Genomic DNA, 17,457 nt, shown 5'->3' with positions numbered 1-17,457 from the left:
TTTTATGCACGCTCCTTACAGACCTCTTAGGAATGGGGTGAGGTCAAAAGTAGGCAGTTTACGGTTAAAGTTTTGGGGGTTTGGGGAAGAAACTACAGAGTCAGGTAGTGCAGGGGTGGGCAAATGTGGCCCTTTTACAACCTGTGGACTTAAACTCCCAGAATTCCTGAGACAGCTTGGCAGGCCGGGAAGAGGACGCAGCCGATCCGATTCGGTCCTCCAGTCGAGCTACGCTGTTAAAGAACAGTGATTTTCATCACTGAATGAATATAAATGAATATAATTACGGATACATTGAATTATTTATACACTGCCAGTGAGTCATTATTAGATGCTTCCTCCCCCCCCCAACAAATAACCTTCCCCCTTTAAGGGCAAGAATAGTATTTTCATATTAAATGTCAGTTCAAATAGTGGATATCTTCTGAAAAAGCAGTGCTTCAATGTACCTTGTGTTTTATCAAATACCCAAGATGAATGGAGCAAAGCAGTTTTCCCACAGTAGCAATGAAGGACTTACCTTAACCTGGACATTTCTAATAATTCCGAATGAATTTTGGAATAATGCAAAAAGCAATCCGCAGGTTTACGGAATAGGCTACTTTGGTTTCATTCTTCTATGAAAGGCCAAGATGAGAAGTGAAAGAAAATAATTGAGTTACTGAAATATTTATGCTGGGGTTTTTTTTCCCTAATTTTTTCCCCATTTTTAAAATTGGCAATCCTCAAAGATGGTTTCTCTAGAACAGCAGTTCCCAAAGTTTCCAGATTCCTGAAAGTCGGTCTACAAAATCAAATAAATATTTTAAAATTTCTCAGTTTTAATTTATAATACAGTACACATTGATAAATATAACCCCATAAAACAAAGCTGCTTGTATTCTCAGTAATTTTTAAAGTGAAGTTTTGAGACCAAATATTTGAGAAATGCTGCCCTAGAAGATCACTTTCACCAGTCATAAATGCAAGCCGGTTGCCAAGTGCCCAAAATACAATAGTGACTTCTAGAGGGGCATCAATCATAACATTGAGGATGGGTTTTAAGTAGCTTTTAAAGTCTGATGTTACTGAATGGTTAAACAAGGACAACCTGTATTGCAATTATCTCTCACAGTTGGAAAAAAAAGCCAGAGTTGATTTACACTCCTGGTTGAGCAATAAGTGAGTGCAAAATCAGCTTTTGGTAGTATTGTCAGCACTACCTTGGCCATTCGCAGGGCAAGGAAAAAAACAACTTAGTTTTAATTCCCTTAAGAAGAGCCTATAAACCAGGAGGCAGAAAATAGAGGGAGTTCTTGTCGGAACGAAAGCTGCCCAGCTTGGCAGCAATGTATCTCAAAACAAAAAATGGAAATTAATTTTATATTTTGGGATTTTGTGCAGCCAAGGCTCTCGGGAAGCTTTCTAGATAGTCACTCACAGCTGGATTATTATAATGCACTCAACATGGGACTGCCCTAGAAGACGATTCAGGAGCTACAGCTGGTCCAAAATGGAATAGCGCAAGCAGTGTTGGACAATTCTTAGTCACCCATTTACACTGATTGTCATGGAGCCTGGATGCAATATGGTTATCACCCATAAATAGAGCCAAGTTATCTAAGGTGCCACTTGTCTCCCATATTTTCAACTTGCCCTGTAAGATCAGACAGATGCAATGCAGTTTGACTCCCTTCAATTAAAAAATGCTATCTTTCGGGCCCCAGTAAGTATGCCTTCCCTGTTGTAGCTCCCACCTTCTGGAATGATATCCTCCATGAGATTTGGATGGGTCTTTCACTGATAACATTCTAGAAGTGTTTCAAAACTTGGCTATTCTCCCAGGCACTGGAGTAGGTTTCTGAATCCCTGTTCTGCTTATTGTCGCATTAGTTAGTTTTATTACTTCTTTTTTAAAAATGTAAACCACCCAGGGTTGGAGATGGTGACACTATAAATAAGTAAATAAATAAATAAAAATGTACACAAAATTTAGCTCAATTGCTGAAAGACAACACCAACTTGACAATAAGGATATGGTGGTGTTCATTGGAGCCAGGCCCTCTGTGATAAAACCTTAAGCCTATCACCTTCATCCAATTTTGCCCTCAAATTTTAAAAACTGTAGAAGCTTCTTTTTAAAAAATCAAACTTTAAAATGTAAACATGACAGATTTATCTACTCGGAGCTGTTACGTTCATCCAATTTTATTAAAAATGTTCTTAAAAAATTTTAATTTCCCATTTTTAGTAATAGCTAGTAAGAAAAATGAAAATCTGGATTTCTTAATCTCATTTTGAATTTAGATCGTGTTTAAATAGGTAGTTTTTGACTTAGAGACTTCTCTAATTTGGAGATGATCTGAATTATTTTCAGAACTGGAATCTGAACCAAATCTTTTGGTTATTGCATAACCTCACATGTGTTTTTTTGTCCTTGTGGTTTGTTGTACTGAAACTTACTTTCAACCTTCAGCTGTCTAGATACTTTCATTAGAATCCAGTAGATGGTGTTGGTGTACTGCTAACCACAATAGTATATTTTGTCACATGTTGCCAAACAGTTCTGTTCCTATTTACTACCATTCTTTATGAAGAATTGCTATCAAACTGGCAAACCATATTTTGTTTAATAAATGAGAAAGAAATGTATTCAACATGTTTCTCTAATCCTTTTGTCACTTACAATTTCATATAGAAGCTTCTGTTTAATGAGAATATATTAGACAAAAGTCCAACTCGACTTCTAAAAAGATGTATACAACTTATAAAAATATTGGTGAGCAATCCTTCTTTTCTATAAAGTCACATTGTGATGTTAATGAAGATCAGGTGCAAGGTGATTGCCTTCTTAAATGGAAAGCCTTTGAATGTATAGGATTTAGTGCACATAAAAATCTTCCCATGAACAGTTCCATATCCAGAGTTCCTTCATTTCTGTAAAGAGCACCGCCTTAATGGAGAGAGGGAAGATCTCTTACCAACGCAACAAAGAGGAAAACATAGCTGGAGTCCAGACAAAGTGGATTACAAAAATCTTTTAGCCTAGTCTACCTTATAGGGTTGACAACTGAAGACTTTGCACTGCTGTTGTGGAGAACAGTTTGACTGGTGACAGTGTGACTTTACAGAAGAAAATTTATGGTACACCAGGATTATTAGAATCAGAAGAAGGTTAAGTAACACTCAGGTTTCCTTGATTTGATTAATAAACTTCATGCCCATGTTTGGCTTTTTGAAGAGATTTTGCATCATAAATTTATTCAGATATTAATATATTTGAAGTTAAATGCATTATATTTGAGAAAATGTATGAAGTAATGCATTTGCTGTCTTGTTTCCTATTGCATATATGGAGCATACAATGCAGCATTTCCTGGAATGACAATCTGACCTTCATCCAGCAAATTAAAAGACCAATATGAAAAAATAAATAAGAAACCTGCCTCAAAAGAATAGACAGAAAATAAAATAAGCTTTATCCAGTTCAGCTTATTTTTACTTATGATGGGGGTGTACCTGAAAATCCTAACTACAGAATATTTTTTGACATAGGATTTGTTTTACCAGTGGTTATATAATAGAGGTAAAAATTAGAAGTTGGTAGAATACCATTATGTACAAGAAAATAATAATATTATTACTATTATTATGTATAACTAAATTGTCTCAGGAAGTACACTGTTTAATAAGGACTTACGTATGTTAAAGAAAAATGTATAAATAAAATATTTTTAAAAAATCCTAACTGTTCTAAAATATTCAATGATAGACCAATTTAACCAGTTTACTGGATAACATACTTGAATTAATGCTTTAGGCCTAGTTTTGTAGCACAACCAGTCTTGGTCATTTTGCAGCATGAGCTATGCTAAGAAAAGGATGGGAAGAATGTAGCCATCTTGGCTGTCAAAGCAGCTTTTAATATATACATACCGAATATACATATATACATGTATTTCTTTGTTATTAGTCAGTAGTAAGTATTTCAACCCCATACAACATCTGACGAAGGTACTATTTTCCTCTGAAAAGAAGACTTTTGATGGTAAGTATTGTTAGCTGCTCTTGGACCAAATATGTGTATTTCTCAGTTCTCAAGCTACATTATCTATGATTTGCATTCTGTCAAAGTGAAGCTTTTACAAAGTTATCTTTTTGCCTTGCTTTTTGCTTAGTAGTTCTGAATCCCTTCTTAGTTTGTGGAAGCAATCAATCATCAAGTCACCATGCTGATTTATCTTTTGATATATCTGGTAATAACAGAAAAAAAGGAACACAGCTATAAATACTTTTATCATCAATTACAGGTTAAACCCATTTCTGTGAAAGAGCTAATTTACTAAGAGATATAAGATTTGTTGTACTTTTAGGTTTGTCATAAGACCAAAAAAGGTCATAAGACATTTGTGTCTTGAAGATATAACTGCTCTAAAAAAGAACAATTATTAATAGTAAACTATTATTTATATTATGTTATTAATAATGTAGGCTTTACAAATATTATTATCCCAAAAGTTAGCAAATTTTGAAACTTAATCCATTCTTTGCTAACTGATGTATAGGTTTAGAAAAGTAGTATCATATCAATATAAAGATATGAACAGAGACATAAAGTAATTACAAGTCTACATGATAATCCATACCTAGAAGGCCAGACACATGGAGTCTATCTCCCCATATTCACACCGCATTTGAATAGAATAGTGGCACCAGTATTGTGGAAGGGATATTCATGTACAGGTAGCTCTTGACTTACAAACATTTGTTTAGTGACCATTCAAAGTTACAATGCCACTGAAAAATGTGACTTATGACTATTTTTCACACTTAATGACCATTGCAGCATCCCTATGGTCATGAGGAAAGTTCAGATGCTTGGCAACTGGTTTATATTTAGATGGTTGCTGTGTCCTGGGGTCATGCAACTTTTGAAGCAGTCTGACGAGCAAAGTCAATGAGGAAGCCGGGTTCACTTAACAACCATGTTACCATGTTTCCCCGAAAATAAGACTGTCTTATATTTTTTTGAACCCTGAAATAAGCACTTGGCCTTATGCCATGCGCTCAAAAGCCCGATTGGGCTTATTATCAGGGGAAACAGGGTACTAATTTAACAACTGCAATGATTCGCTTAACAACTGTGGCAAGAACAGTCATAAAATGGGCAAAACTCACTTAAGAAATGTCTTGCTTAGCAGCATAATTTTTGGGCTCAGTTGTGATCGTAATTCGAGGGTTACCTGTACTGCATGTCTTTCTGCTCTAATCTAGGAGAGCTACCAAATGAGTCTCTCTCCTCTTTTCCAAAGTTCTCAAACCATGAACCATTAAAGCACTTGTAGATAACAACAGAATCCCAAAATATGGAACTTTATCATTTCTGTTTCCTCTGGGCTTAGGAAATCTCATTTATAGAAAACCAGAGACATAAAATGATACCTAAAACAAGTGAATTAAATGGAAAACTCTGTTTAGCTGCTTTAGCTGGGCAGCTCTGAAAGGTGCTTGCTTCATTTTCAGAACACAAAGATAGGGCTTTCTTGATAGGGTTGCTCCAGGGCAGCCTCCCCTTGGCAAACAAGAAATTCCAGAAGATGAAGTGCCAAAGTAAATGTCTAGAATGACATGGCAAAAGACAAGGAATGAAGATGACCAGAATCATACATGTTCAGGCTTTACCGCATGGAGTAAAACAATCTGAGATCGAAACATAACAAGATAGATTTATGACTACAGAAACTCTGTGGTTCTATTATTTTAATGAGGCTATGTTTCTTCTGAAGGAACTGGAATGCAATTTCAATTCCAATTTTTTTCTTGGAGTCACAACTTTTATGGGAACAGCAGGTGGCCAGCTTTGGTAGCCAAACTAGGAGGTGCTGAAAACAGTGGCTCATTAGTTAGATGTGCTTTAAGTAGGATTGCCCTTGAAGACAAGCTGGAAGTGGCAGCTGGCACAGAATACAGGTTTCTGTTTGCTATCAAACAGCAGCCACTTCTGCAGAATAACACATTTATGTGTAGGTGTATTTCTGGACACCATGCAAGGTGTTGGAGTGTACTTACAAAGACCTAAATGCTTACATTCAGGACCATTATCTCAAAATAGAATTCACTTCATCCCTACTTGATCTAAAAAGGAAAAAAAACCATTAAGAAAGAGTGCTCACTTTGATTAAAACCATCACTTTGAGAATGTATATCAAAACTGGAATTTTGAAATACTACCATATTTTGGAAATCTTCTTGTCCCTTACACTTGGGATGTTCTGTTTAGGCATATACAGAAGGAGGGAAAAAATCTTGAATGACGAAATAGTTAAGCTCCATTCCTTTGTCTTCCTTTGGCTCATTCAGCAGAGTGAATAGAACAGAGTATTCTGCAATGTTGTTTAAAGTTTGATCTAGACTTCTGTGTTACTGCACATTAGAGAACATATATGTCTGCCATTCGGAGATGATTGCATAGTTGTTCCATTTATACTTCTGCAAATGTTAACATTGTTTGAATGTGCTTTGCCTTCTGCCTGTCTCCCAACAGGAATTCGGATCAACCAATCAGCAAGCAGGATGCACATCTCCACACAATATGTAGTTGAGATTTGGAAGGTGTGCACATTGGCCTGTCTGCAATCATCTATAACCTATACTTACCCATCAATCCTTTTGCAGTATAGGTTTGTGTCAATGCCTACGCACAGTTGAGGCCAAATCTGAATCAAGCCTGACACAGATCTTCTCCTGGCCATGTGCTAAACACACTATACCAATATAAGGATAGCCTGCCAAGCAGTGGTGAGATCCAAATTTTTTTACTACCAGTTCTGTGGGTGTGGCTTGGTGGGTGTGGTGTGGCTTGGTGGGCATGGCAGGAGAAGGATACTGCAAAATATCCATTCCCACCCCACTCCAGGGGAAGGATACTGCAAAATATCCATTCCCACCCCAGCCAGAGGTGGTATTTGCCAGTTCTCCGAACTATTCAAAATTTCCGCTACCGGTTCTCCGAACTGCTCAAAATTTCCGCTACCAGTTCTCCAGAACCTGTCAGAACCTGCTGGATTTCACCCCTGCTGCCAAGGGAAATTCTCTGCCAAAACTGAGGTAGATAAATGTATAATATATGATTAGGGGTACTTCAGAAATTTATTTTTCAAAAAAGTAAAATGGTATTTGCAGTACTAAAGTGTTCTTTCAATTGTTAGTGGAAATAACTGGAAAAATATTTTTAGCAGTGTTTATTAATGGAAATGACAAGGCACAGAGACAATTAGATTAACTGCATAAAAGTCATTTTATGTTATGAAAAGGATTAATTATGCCTTTGTAGTTGTGTATACAGTTTACTTTTAACATGTGACAAGTGCAAATGCGCAACATTAGCTTAAGAAATGCAGATACAATTTGCATATGAGGGGGCAGTTTGGGGTGCGTCATACAAATTTGGTGAGAGCGAAACAGTGTCATTACTGGGAAATGTCAGGTATTTAAGTCAAATGGAATTTGGATTATTACAAAAAGGTAACCTTTCCTTTTCACTAATCTAGTTTATGGCAAGATGAGAGGCATTCTTTTCGGTTTGGTGAGCCATGTTGGACTCTATCAAAATTATTTCGGCTGGTGAAGTGAAATCATGCACATCTATATGTACCACACATGCAGATTGTCCTCGACTTAATGACCACAATTGAGCTCAAAATTGCTGTTGCTTAACTGAGACAGTTGTTATGTGAATTTTTGCCCCATTTTATGACCTTTCTTGCCACAGCTGTTAAGCGAATCACTGCAGTTGTTAAGTTAGTAACATGGTTGTTAAGTAATCTGGCTTCCCTGTTGACTTTGCTTCGGTGGTGGGTTGTCCCCGGTTCGCACCAGTTCTATAGAACCGGTAGTAAAATTCCACCCACCGACCCCGACGTCCAGGGGTGAGTTTTAAATTTTTTTACTACCGGTTCTGTGGGCGTGGCTTATTTTGTAGGCGTGGTTTGATGGTCATGTGACAATTCTTTAGGGTTTAGCAGAAGTACTGGTCTACCAGGCTTTTAACTGCTTGCAGAGCTGTACCGGTCTACCCATTTGTTCTTGGAGCATTCTAGTCTACCCATTTGTTTTGGAGACACCGGTCTACCCATATGTTTTTCGAGCGCACTGATCTACCACCACACTGCCTTTTAACATGGCTCTCTACATGGGGCTCCCCTTGAGGAGCACCCGGAGGCTCCAGCTGGTCCAGAATGCAGCCGCGCGGGTAATTATGGGGGCAACATGGCGCTCCCATGTAACACCTCTCCTGCACGAGCTGCACTGGCTCCCGGTGGTCTTCCGGATGTGCTTCAAGGTATTGGTTCTCATCTTTAAAGCGCTCCATGGCTTAGGGCCCAGGTATTTATGAGACCACCTTCTGCCACTGATAACCTCCCACCGGCCAATCCACTCCCACAGAGAGGGTCTCCTCGGTGCCGTTGGTCAAGCAATGTCGACTGATGACCCCCAGGGGGAGAGCCTTCTCTGTGGGGGCACCCGCCCTCTGGAATGAGCTACCCCCAGGAATACGAGTGATCCCGGACCTTTGTACTTTCCACCGAACGTTGAAGACCCTCTTATTTCAGTAAACCGAGCTGGCTTAAAATTTTAATGGGCTATTTTATGGGTAAGGGGTTTTAAAATTTGGGGAAGCCAAACTAATTTAATTCTGTTTTAATTTATTTTAATTTTTATACTGTATGTATTTTAATTTTGGCTGTTCACCGCCCTGACTCCTTCGGGAGAAGGGCGGTATATAAATTCAATAAACCTAACCTAACCTAACCTAACACTGATCAGCTGTAGGGCGGCCCTTTGAAGCCCTGCGGCAAGAGTTTAAACAGTTTTTTTCCTTCTAGCCGATCAGCTGGGACTCGGGAGGCAGTGAATAGATTGGGGGCGGGGCCAAATAAAAGGTAAGAATAATACTGGGGGGAGGCGGGAGGGCCCAGCTCCCGAACAAAGAGAACCGGTTTGGTGATGTCATATCATCACCACTACCGGCTCAGCTGAACCAGGCCGAACCGGGAGGAACCCATCACTGCCGACATCATCAAAATGCTTCTGCACCTGTGCAAAAGAGCGCGCGTGGCCCCGCTACAAACCAGTAGTAAAGGTAAGTAGAATCCACCCCTGCTTTGCTTGTCAGAAGGTTGCAAAAGGTGATCACATGACCCTGAGATACTGCAATGATCATAAATATGAGTCAGTTGCCAAGTGTCCAATTTTGATCATGTGACCATGGGGAAGCTGCAATGGTAAAAAAAAAACCGGTAAAAAAAAATCATGTCACTTTTTTCAGTGCCATTGTAACTTTGAATGGTCACTAAACAAATTGTTATAAGTTGAGGACTACCTGTATTCATTATATCAGGAAAAGGGAAGAAATCAGTTTACTTTACAAGGAGAGAGATAATAATATTTTAAAATTGCTTGTTTGGAAAGAAATATAAAGTAAGAAAGAAGAATTCAACACCTGATGAATACATGGACTCATTCATACAGGTGTTTGAACAGCACTCTAGCTAACAGCCTTCATATTCCCATGTATAATTATTAACCAACCCAACCTTGCTGAGTTTCTGAGGTCCATGGTTGGCCAGGTGCTGCTATCTATGAATTGTTGTTTGCGGTTTCCCATTGTCACCTGAATTGAACAAGGAACAACTGAATTGTTTCTTTCCTAGGACAAAGTGCAATACAATCCACTGTGCTTTACCTAGAAGATGTGGGTAATAACCACCCTGTTGAAAACAGCAGATAATCAAGTGTTTGTTGTAACATCTAAATACATGTGAGATGGGCCTGCTAGGGTGAAAGGTGAAGGTGTTTCCACCCTCAGCTCCCATTTACATATCTCCACTCCTTCTTGCCTAGCTGTGGTTTCTTAGTAGTTTATTGCTCCCACCAACTATTTCCAGGAAAAAGGAATGACCAGACATTGTTTCCTTCCCTAGCTGTATATAAGAGAGGAAGAATATTGTACAAGCTGGGCACTTGCTTGCCAGTAGACTAGGTATAATAACAATAATCACTTTATCATTCTATAGTCATGTTCATCCAGATAATGTTGATACCCAAAATAATGAGTTCATCATATAGTTAATATTTCATTTGGTCTTTTGTTATGATGTTCCACTTTAGGCCAAGATCCTTTTGTTGATCATTTCTCCATCTCGTAGGAGGTCATTCAAGAGGGCATGCATAATTGATAGTGACTGGGGCTGGGGTTTTCTGTGGATTCTTAGTATTTGATAGAAGTTCAGTGCAGCACACCAACATTATTCATATGGCCCAACAAAAAGCAAGCCTTTATTCAGCATTTACAGTAGGTTCAATTTCCCAATCCTTAGCAAGTTATTTACAACTACAGCTAGAAAACTCTCCCACCTCCTTCTTCCTGTTTTGAGAGAAGGCACAACCACTTGGGATTCTAAGATGAAGAATGAGTGAACTTTTTTTCCTGTACTTCTATGTATTATATCCTTTAGGTGTTTTCTATATTGATGTGTATAGTTGGTTTCATGTACATGCATTGCTATATTTCTATACAGAGCTTTTTCTCTCTCACTATGTCAGCACTGTAGAAATACAATAGGAAAGGGCCAATTCTAATAGGGTATTGAGACTTTCTTCAGTTCTTTCTCTATATGAGAACTGTGCTTAAAAGGAAAATCTTTATAAGTTGGAGCATTGGGTAAAATATAAATCTCAAGAACAAATCCGAAGTCCTAGATCTGAGGGGAAACATCAAAGGCATAATGGAGATAACATACTAGGCACCAATATGCATGAAGATGTTCTAGATATCTTGGTAAAACACAATCCGAATACTACTATGCTACAGCTTCAGAAAAAGTCAATAAAATCCTAGGCCATATCAATAGAAGTATAATGACAAAATCAAGTGACATTATTGATCTCAGTTCTGCAGATGCATCGAATACTGTGTCCAGCTGTGTCTTTCCATATTTTAGAAAGGATGTTGATAAATAGCAGGATATCCAGAGATCAATCAAGGTGATAAGAGCACTAGCAGGAAAACGTACGAAGAACAGTTTGAACCTTTATGTATTTTTTTATTTAGATGTTTTTATCCTACCTTTATTATTTTTATAAATAACTCAAGCTGGCAAACATATGTAATCCTTCCTTCTTCCTTCTCCTATTTTTCCCTTGGCAACAACCCAGTGAAGTGAAGTGAATTGGATTGGAGAGAGAGAGAATGACAGGCCCAAAGTCACCTAGCTGGCTTTCATGTCTAAGGTGGGACAGAACTCACAGTCTTCCAGATTCTAGCCTGGTGCCTTAACCACTGGACCAAATTGGCTCTTGTGTGTTTTGCATGGACAAGAGAAGACTCCAGGAAGACAAAATAACTTATCTTAAAATGTTTTAAGAGCTATCTTTTAGAAGACAGGATATTTTTTTTTTCAGAATTGTTCCAGAAGACAGAATAAGGTGAAATTAATTTAAGTTACAAGGAAGTGGGGAATAGGGAAAAATTTAATGGTAACCCTTGTTCACTAATGGAACAGACAAACCTGGGAGGTGGAGGTGTTTGTCAAAAATGTTTAAATAGAGACTTGATAGCCATGTATCAAAGGTGCTGTAGTAGTGGACACCTGAAGTGTGTAGGAAATTGAATTAATGATCTCCAGGTCCTTTCCATCCTTTACATTCTGTGATTCAGCCACAGTTAAGTCACTAATAAAGAGTGTCATAGCATATTGTACTTCGTCAAATGCTTTACTAAAGATTACTTGTTCTTGACTAATCAGTGCTTTTTAGTGATCAAGTTGTTTTTAGGTGCTTATATCTTGATCTTTTAGTGATCTATTCTAGAATCTTCTTCGATATTAATATTTAGTTCTGGTTTTGAAGATTAAAACTAAAAAAAACATGTTTTCCAAACCACATTTTACCAATCTCTTTTTTTAATTAATTTATAATATAAAATACAAAAATGCAAAAGAAAATCGTAGGAAAGATAGGGTAAGGAAAAGGTAAGGGAAAAGGAAAGGAAAAAGTGTAGGAAAAAGGGGGAAAGAAAGAAAAAGTGTTGACTTTCAACTCCCTTTGGTGCAATAGAATAATACAGTATAATAACATTAAACCTCAACTTTTTATTTTTACATAATTGTATAAACTAGCAATTTCTATAACAGCAAATCTAATAGGTAAACCCAAAAATCAAGGTTTCATTTTTTTCCACCTCAAGCACAAAGTCCAGAAGTGATTTCCAAGTAGAAACCAAAGTAATTGTGTTTGTTTCTTTAATTGAAGCAGTCAATTTAGCCATCTCTGCCATCTCCATCAACTTTTGCAGCTAATCTCAAGTTTCAGTTTGCTTTTTAAATTTCCTAATATAACTCTTATTGGAAAAGATTGAATCAAAATAGTGATCAAGTTGCTCAACCTTTTTTGTTGTTGTTGGCTGTAAGCATTTTGCATTTTGAGCGGCTGATATAGTGATTCTTTTCTCTTTGTTTTGCATATGTACATTTTCTTAGAATCTTTCATCATTTCATCTCCTTTCTAAATGTTAGCTTTTTTGACAGTGTTTTTCTATTTGTGGCTTCAGTTTGTGCATATTCACAGAAAACCGAGCATGTCAGGGATTGGAGCCTAATCATCTAAATTATATGATCCTCTTATTATGTCGTATGAGGTATGATATTCTTGTTCATATTTTTAACCTATTGCACTATGTTGTTTGTCATGTACTTACTGAGTAGCAGTTACGTTTTGTGTGAGGAGGTAGCGTAGAACTACCTAGTTCAGGGGTCTCCAACCTTGGCAAAGCTGGCTGGGGAATTCTGGGAGTTGAAGTCCTCCAGGCTTAAAGTTGCCAAGGTTGGAGACCCCAGACCTAGTTGACCCTGCATGTTAAGAAGGGTCAGTCAGTCTGGTCAGTCATTGGTTGGGAGACAAGTTAGAAATTCTAGAGCTGTTGGTAGGATTAGGAAATTGAATAAATATTCTGAAAGAAAAGCAAGAGTAATCAACTTTATTACTAACAAAGCTGCATGGATTCAGCCACGAGGAAATGGGGAGTGAGGTGTAAGAGCTCCAATGTAAAAATTGTTTCTCATAGAATCAGGTCATAAGAAAGCTTCTTCTAAACTATTGGCTAATGAGATGCTAATGTATTTAAAAATTTTATCTATTTTCCTAATGGCTAACATTGGAGTTATTCCCCACAGAAAAATAAGCATTGCAGCAGAAGTAAAATTGATTGCTGATACTGTGATAAGCTATAATGGTGCTACAGAAAGATGGATGAAAGTGGCTTCATCTAGAATGCGGATATAAAAGTGACAGCTGTGTGCCATAAAATATGGTGAGCTGTATTTGTTTTGTTTCTCAAATCCTTTTCATATGGAAATAAAAATATAAGCATGCTTTGATTATATTTGAAATTAATATAAAAGAAAAGTGCTTAGGAAAATAAAAATAAAAGCTACAAACCAAGAGATTTAAACAAAAAATACTTCAGGGAAAATTCTTTGTCAAAGAATTGTAATAATTACAAAACATTTTTAAATGCAACATTTTAATCTGAAATTACTCATAGCTGTTTTCCATAGAACAACCTTTTCCAACCTGACACCTTTCAGATACACTGTGATTAAAATCTGAAATTACAGCCCTAAGATATTTATTTATTTATTAGTCCAATTTATATGCCGCCCTTCTCTGTAGACTCAGGGCGGCTTACAATGCATTATAGCAATAGCCTGCATACTTTTATGTATATACTTGCTTATTAGGGCTTTCGCCCCCCCCCCAAGCGGTGTTGTTCTATACAAAGCTGGCTTATTGCCCCCACAATCTGGGTCCTCAATTTACCTACTCGAAAGGATGGAAGGCTGAGTCAACCTTGAGCCTGATGAGATTTGAACTCGCACTAATTGCAGGCAGCTGGCAGCTAAGTGCTAGCACTTAACAGCATTTAGTCTGCTGCACCACCGAGGCTCATGTCCCATTGTCTGATCCATTTTATAAAAATACACGGCTTAAATTTTATAATTGCCCTGTAAACTTTAGGCATTGTGATCTATTCTATATACAGCTGCTATTAGCCGATCAGTATAACTCAATTACTTTCAACATACTTGTTTTATTTTATTGTTTCAAAAATTCACCGTATCAACCATATCAACCATATTGCTATTTCTGTTTTATTTGTTCATTTTATTTTATACTTTCTAAATACTTATTTTGTTTTACATGGGACCTTGGTCAATGCCTTCAACATATTCTGTCTAGAACATTCTACCATGTATCTGGAATCCAGTATCCACCATCCATCTCTTGTTTTAAAAATCAGCAAGATAGTGCATGTAGTCTTCAGGACTTCTAACAAATCATAGGTTTGTTTGTTTTTAATTGCTGAAAACTTGGAAGATCTTAGTCAAGAATGTTCAAAGCTTTCAACATCTCAATGAAATCTTAGAAAATGTTGGTAGTCATTTCTGAAATCACTTGGGGTTTTGGCAATCTCACATTAGCTCGTGTGCAGTTTAGCTTTTGAGAGGAGCATCTAAGTTATTGTGCAATATTTGTAGGACTGGGCATGAAAGCATTTCAACAACAAAATGGCTATCTCTCCCAAAATCTTCATTGATTGGCTACAAAAAGCTGGACAGGCTCTAAATAACAGCTAATTGTATTCTAATCTAATGGTCCTCTGGATTTTTGCAGCTCAAATTTGGTAGCTCTAGCCTGATCGTGCTCACTGAGGTTGCTGGAAGTTGGAGAATGCTAGATTGTCTATTCTAGCATAGGCATTGACCTCTTTGTACACCATGTTTAACTGGCTTTTGAATCAACCCAACCAATTAATCCAAACACTTTACATTTAGCCTCAGAAAGTGTCTTGCTTTGCGTTAGAGAAACCCCTCCTCAGCCCAGTGTTATGCTAATTATTTAAGGGAGCATTATGTGTCTTTTCTGTCCATAATTGAGAAAAAGCTGTGGAGAAGCTTTTCTCCACAGAAAATGCAGTATATCAGCCTTCCAGTTCTGTAGTTTTGATCCTCTACAGCCATGAGACAGATGGAAATAAAATAGAAGGACTTTATGGGGAGGGAATTGAGTATTTTCAATCATACAGGTATTCTCATGACAAAAAATAATAAAAATGGCAGGAGTGGCATAAGAGAAGTATTATAGCTTCTTTTTTTTAGCAACCAAGCAAGAAAGTGGTTGGTTTCTTTGTATCTTGGAAATGGGACCAGTTTTGCCCTGGCTTCTCCTACTCAGAAGTTTCAGAGCCAGGCAGGATAGCTTCTTTAGAAAAAATGACTTAACATAAAAACATTGTCTGGGTTTACACAACACTCTAGCTGGTGTATTATGCAAACTCAGGTAGTATGGTTAACCTATGGTTCAGTATACTACATCAGCACAGACAACTGCATTAATTAATTAAGCCATTATTTAGTTAGTCATGGGTTAGAGTGCTATGCCTCATACACAGCCTTGTGTGCCTGTATGCAGCTTGTGCTGCTCAGAACCTTATGGACCATGAAATTGCTTAGATCCAGTCAACAATCAGGAAAAAAAAAACTTGGGTGAGCAAAAATAAGATATTCCATAGAAAAATGGATTGTTGAGAACACAGAAAATAAGCATGTGTAAAACAGAATATCTAATCTAGGAGCAAAAGTGTTTGAGCTTTTACAGCAAACTGGGACTCAGTAAATCTCAGAGCACTTTGAGACTTAGAAGCTTACTTTATTTGAACTATTTTAAAACAAAAACAAAATGTCAATATCAAATATCAGCATGAAATATCCTATATGCTATCCCAGATTCTCAGAGATACTCAGGTAGCCTTTCTTTTAGCAAGGGCATCTAAAAAGGAGGGTTTCAAGATGGTAGCCATGACAGCATAATCAAAGCTTTGCTCCACTTTATGTTTATAATGTGGGGTTGTGATCATGTGATTGTGGGCCCCATCTTTTTTATCCCTCCCGTTGACACTGTCTGTCACTATTTATAAATTGACAGTGTCACTATTTATTCATTTCTTTTTCGGTTCCTACGTGAGAGTTGTGATGTGGAGATTGAGAGTTTTCCTAAACAACAGTTTTCCACTTGCTTATTCATGGTCACCTAACCATGCAATAAACAAGGTTGAAAACATGTTATTTATAGATATTAAAGAATAGACCTGAAAAAAGTTCCATTAAATTATTATGGTCTTTCAGTAGTAGGAAATCTCTTGGAGATAGCATGGAGAAAAGAGCAATTCCTAATGGAGCAAAGTGAGAATTCCCAGATGATCCTTGCAGAAGTCTCTCAATATCTTTGAGCACAGATATTCTCAGCTGTGCAAGATTGCTCAGTTTTACAGACTTTTGCTCTTGAAATTATCTTCTTGCTGATGTTGTTGCATGTTAAAACTGGAAATGCAATTCAAGTAATTCCAGGCTATGCTGAAATAGAACTTAATAGACGTCATCTACTTTACTTTCATATAAACCATACAGAGGACTGTAGCAGGATTAATTGAAATTCTTATGTAGTTTGTATGTGGTATATGAATTACCAAGAGGTTCAACTAACTAACATGAGCTGACAGAGAAGGATTGAGACTGATATGAACAATCCTACATTGCTAAAATGAATATTGCATATGATATTTGCCTGAAAATAAGTATATATTATAAGAAAGCATTCCAAAGCCCCAATTAAGACTCTGCCAGTTAGGGCCTGTTGCAGTGTCATGGCAATAAGCTTTAAAAAGACATTCTCAAGGGAGGCATATCTCACTATAATATCTCTAATCCACAGGTTGCAACTTGTTGTTGGATTGATTCAGTATTAGAAAAATGAGTTTGTATTTTTATTTTTCATGCTTTGGAAAACAGATGCATAATAATGTAACTCCATGTGAGACTATTTCCTACAACCATAATAGTAACAGTGAGTGGATGGATGGAGGGAGGGAGGGATGGAGGGATGGATGGATGGATGGATGGATAGATGGATGGATATGGCAATAGAAAGAAAAATGAACTGTTTCTGGACTGAATATTAGTAGTTATTTAAAATATCTACGTAATATATCTTTGATTTAAACAATATTTTGCTATTTAATATTCCAAGATGGATAAATCACACATTTCCAAAAACCATCTGGAAAATGCTATTTCACTGTTCTTTTATTTCAAAATACATGAAGTAATACAACAGCTAAATTCACTTAAAAATACAATTATACATCGCTTAACAATTGCAATCCTGCAGTCCTAGTTGCTGATGTAATTCCAGGTTCATTAAGCAGGAAGAGATAGGAATCCCATGTAAGCAGCCAGAGGGTGCATGGGTCCTGTGTGAGACTCTCACCGGAGGTACTGTGAGAAGGCAAGGGGGGTACTGTCGGAGGGGGTGCTGTAGTCAGGTGCTATGGAGTGTGGGTGGGAGAAAAAACAGGAGTGT

The sequence above is a fragment of the Pituophis catenifer genome, unplaced genomic scaffold, assembly GCF_029215685.1.
Source record: "Pituophis catenifer annectens isolate HBS135680 unplaced genomic scaffold, rPitCat1.0.hap2 SCAF_2, whole genome shotgun sequence".
Classification (NCBI taxonomy): Eukaryota; Metazoa; Chordata; class Lepidosauria; order Squamata; family Colubridae; genus Pituophis; species Pituophis catenifer.
The sequence above is the reverse complement of the archived record's forward strand: the minus strand, read 5'-3'. Positions refer to the sequence as shown.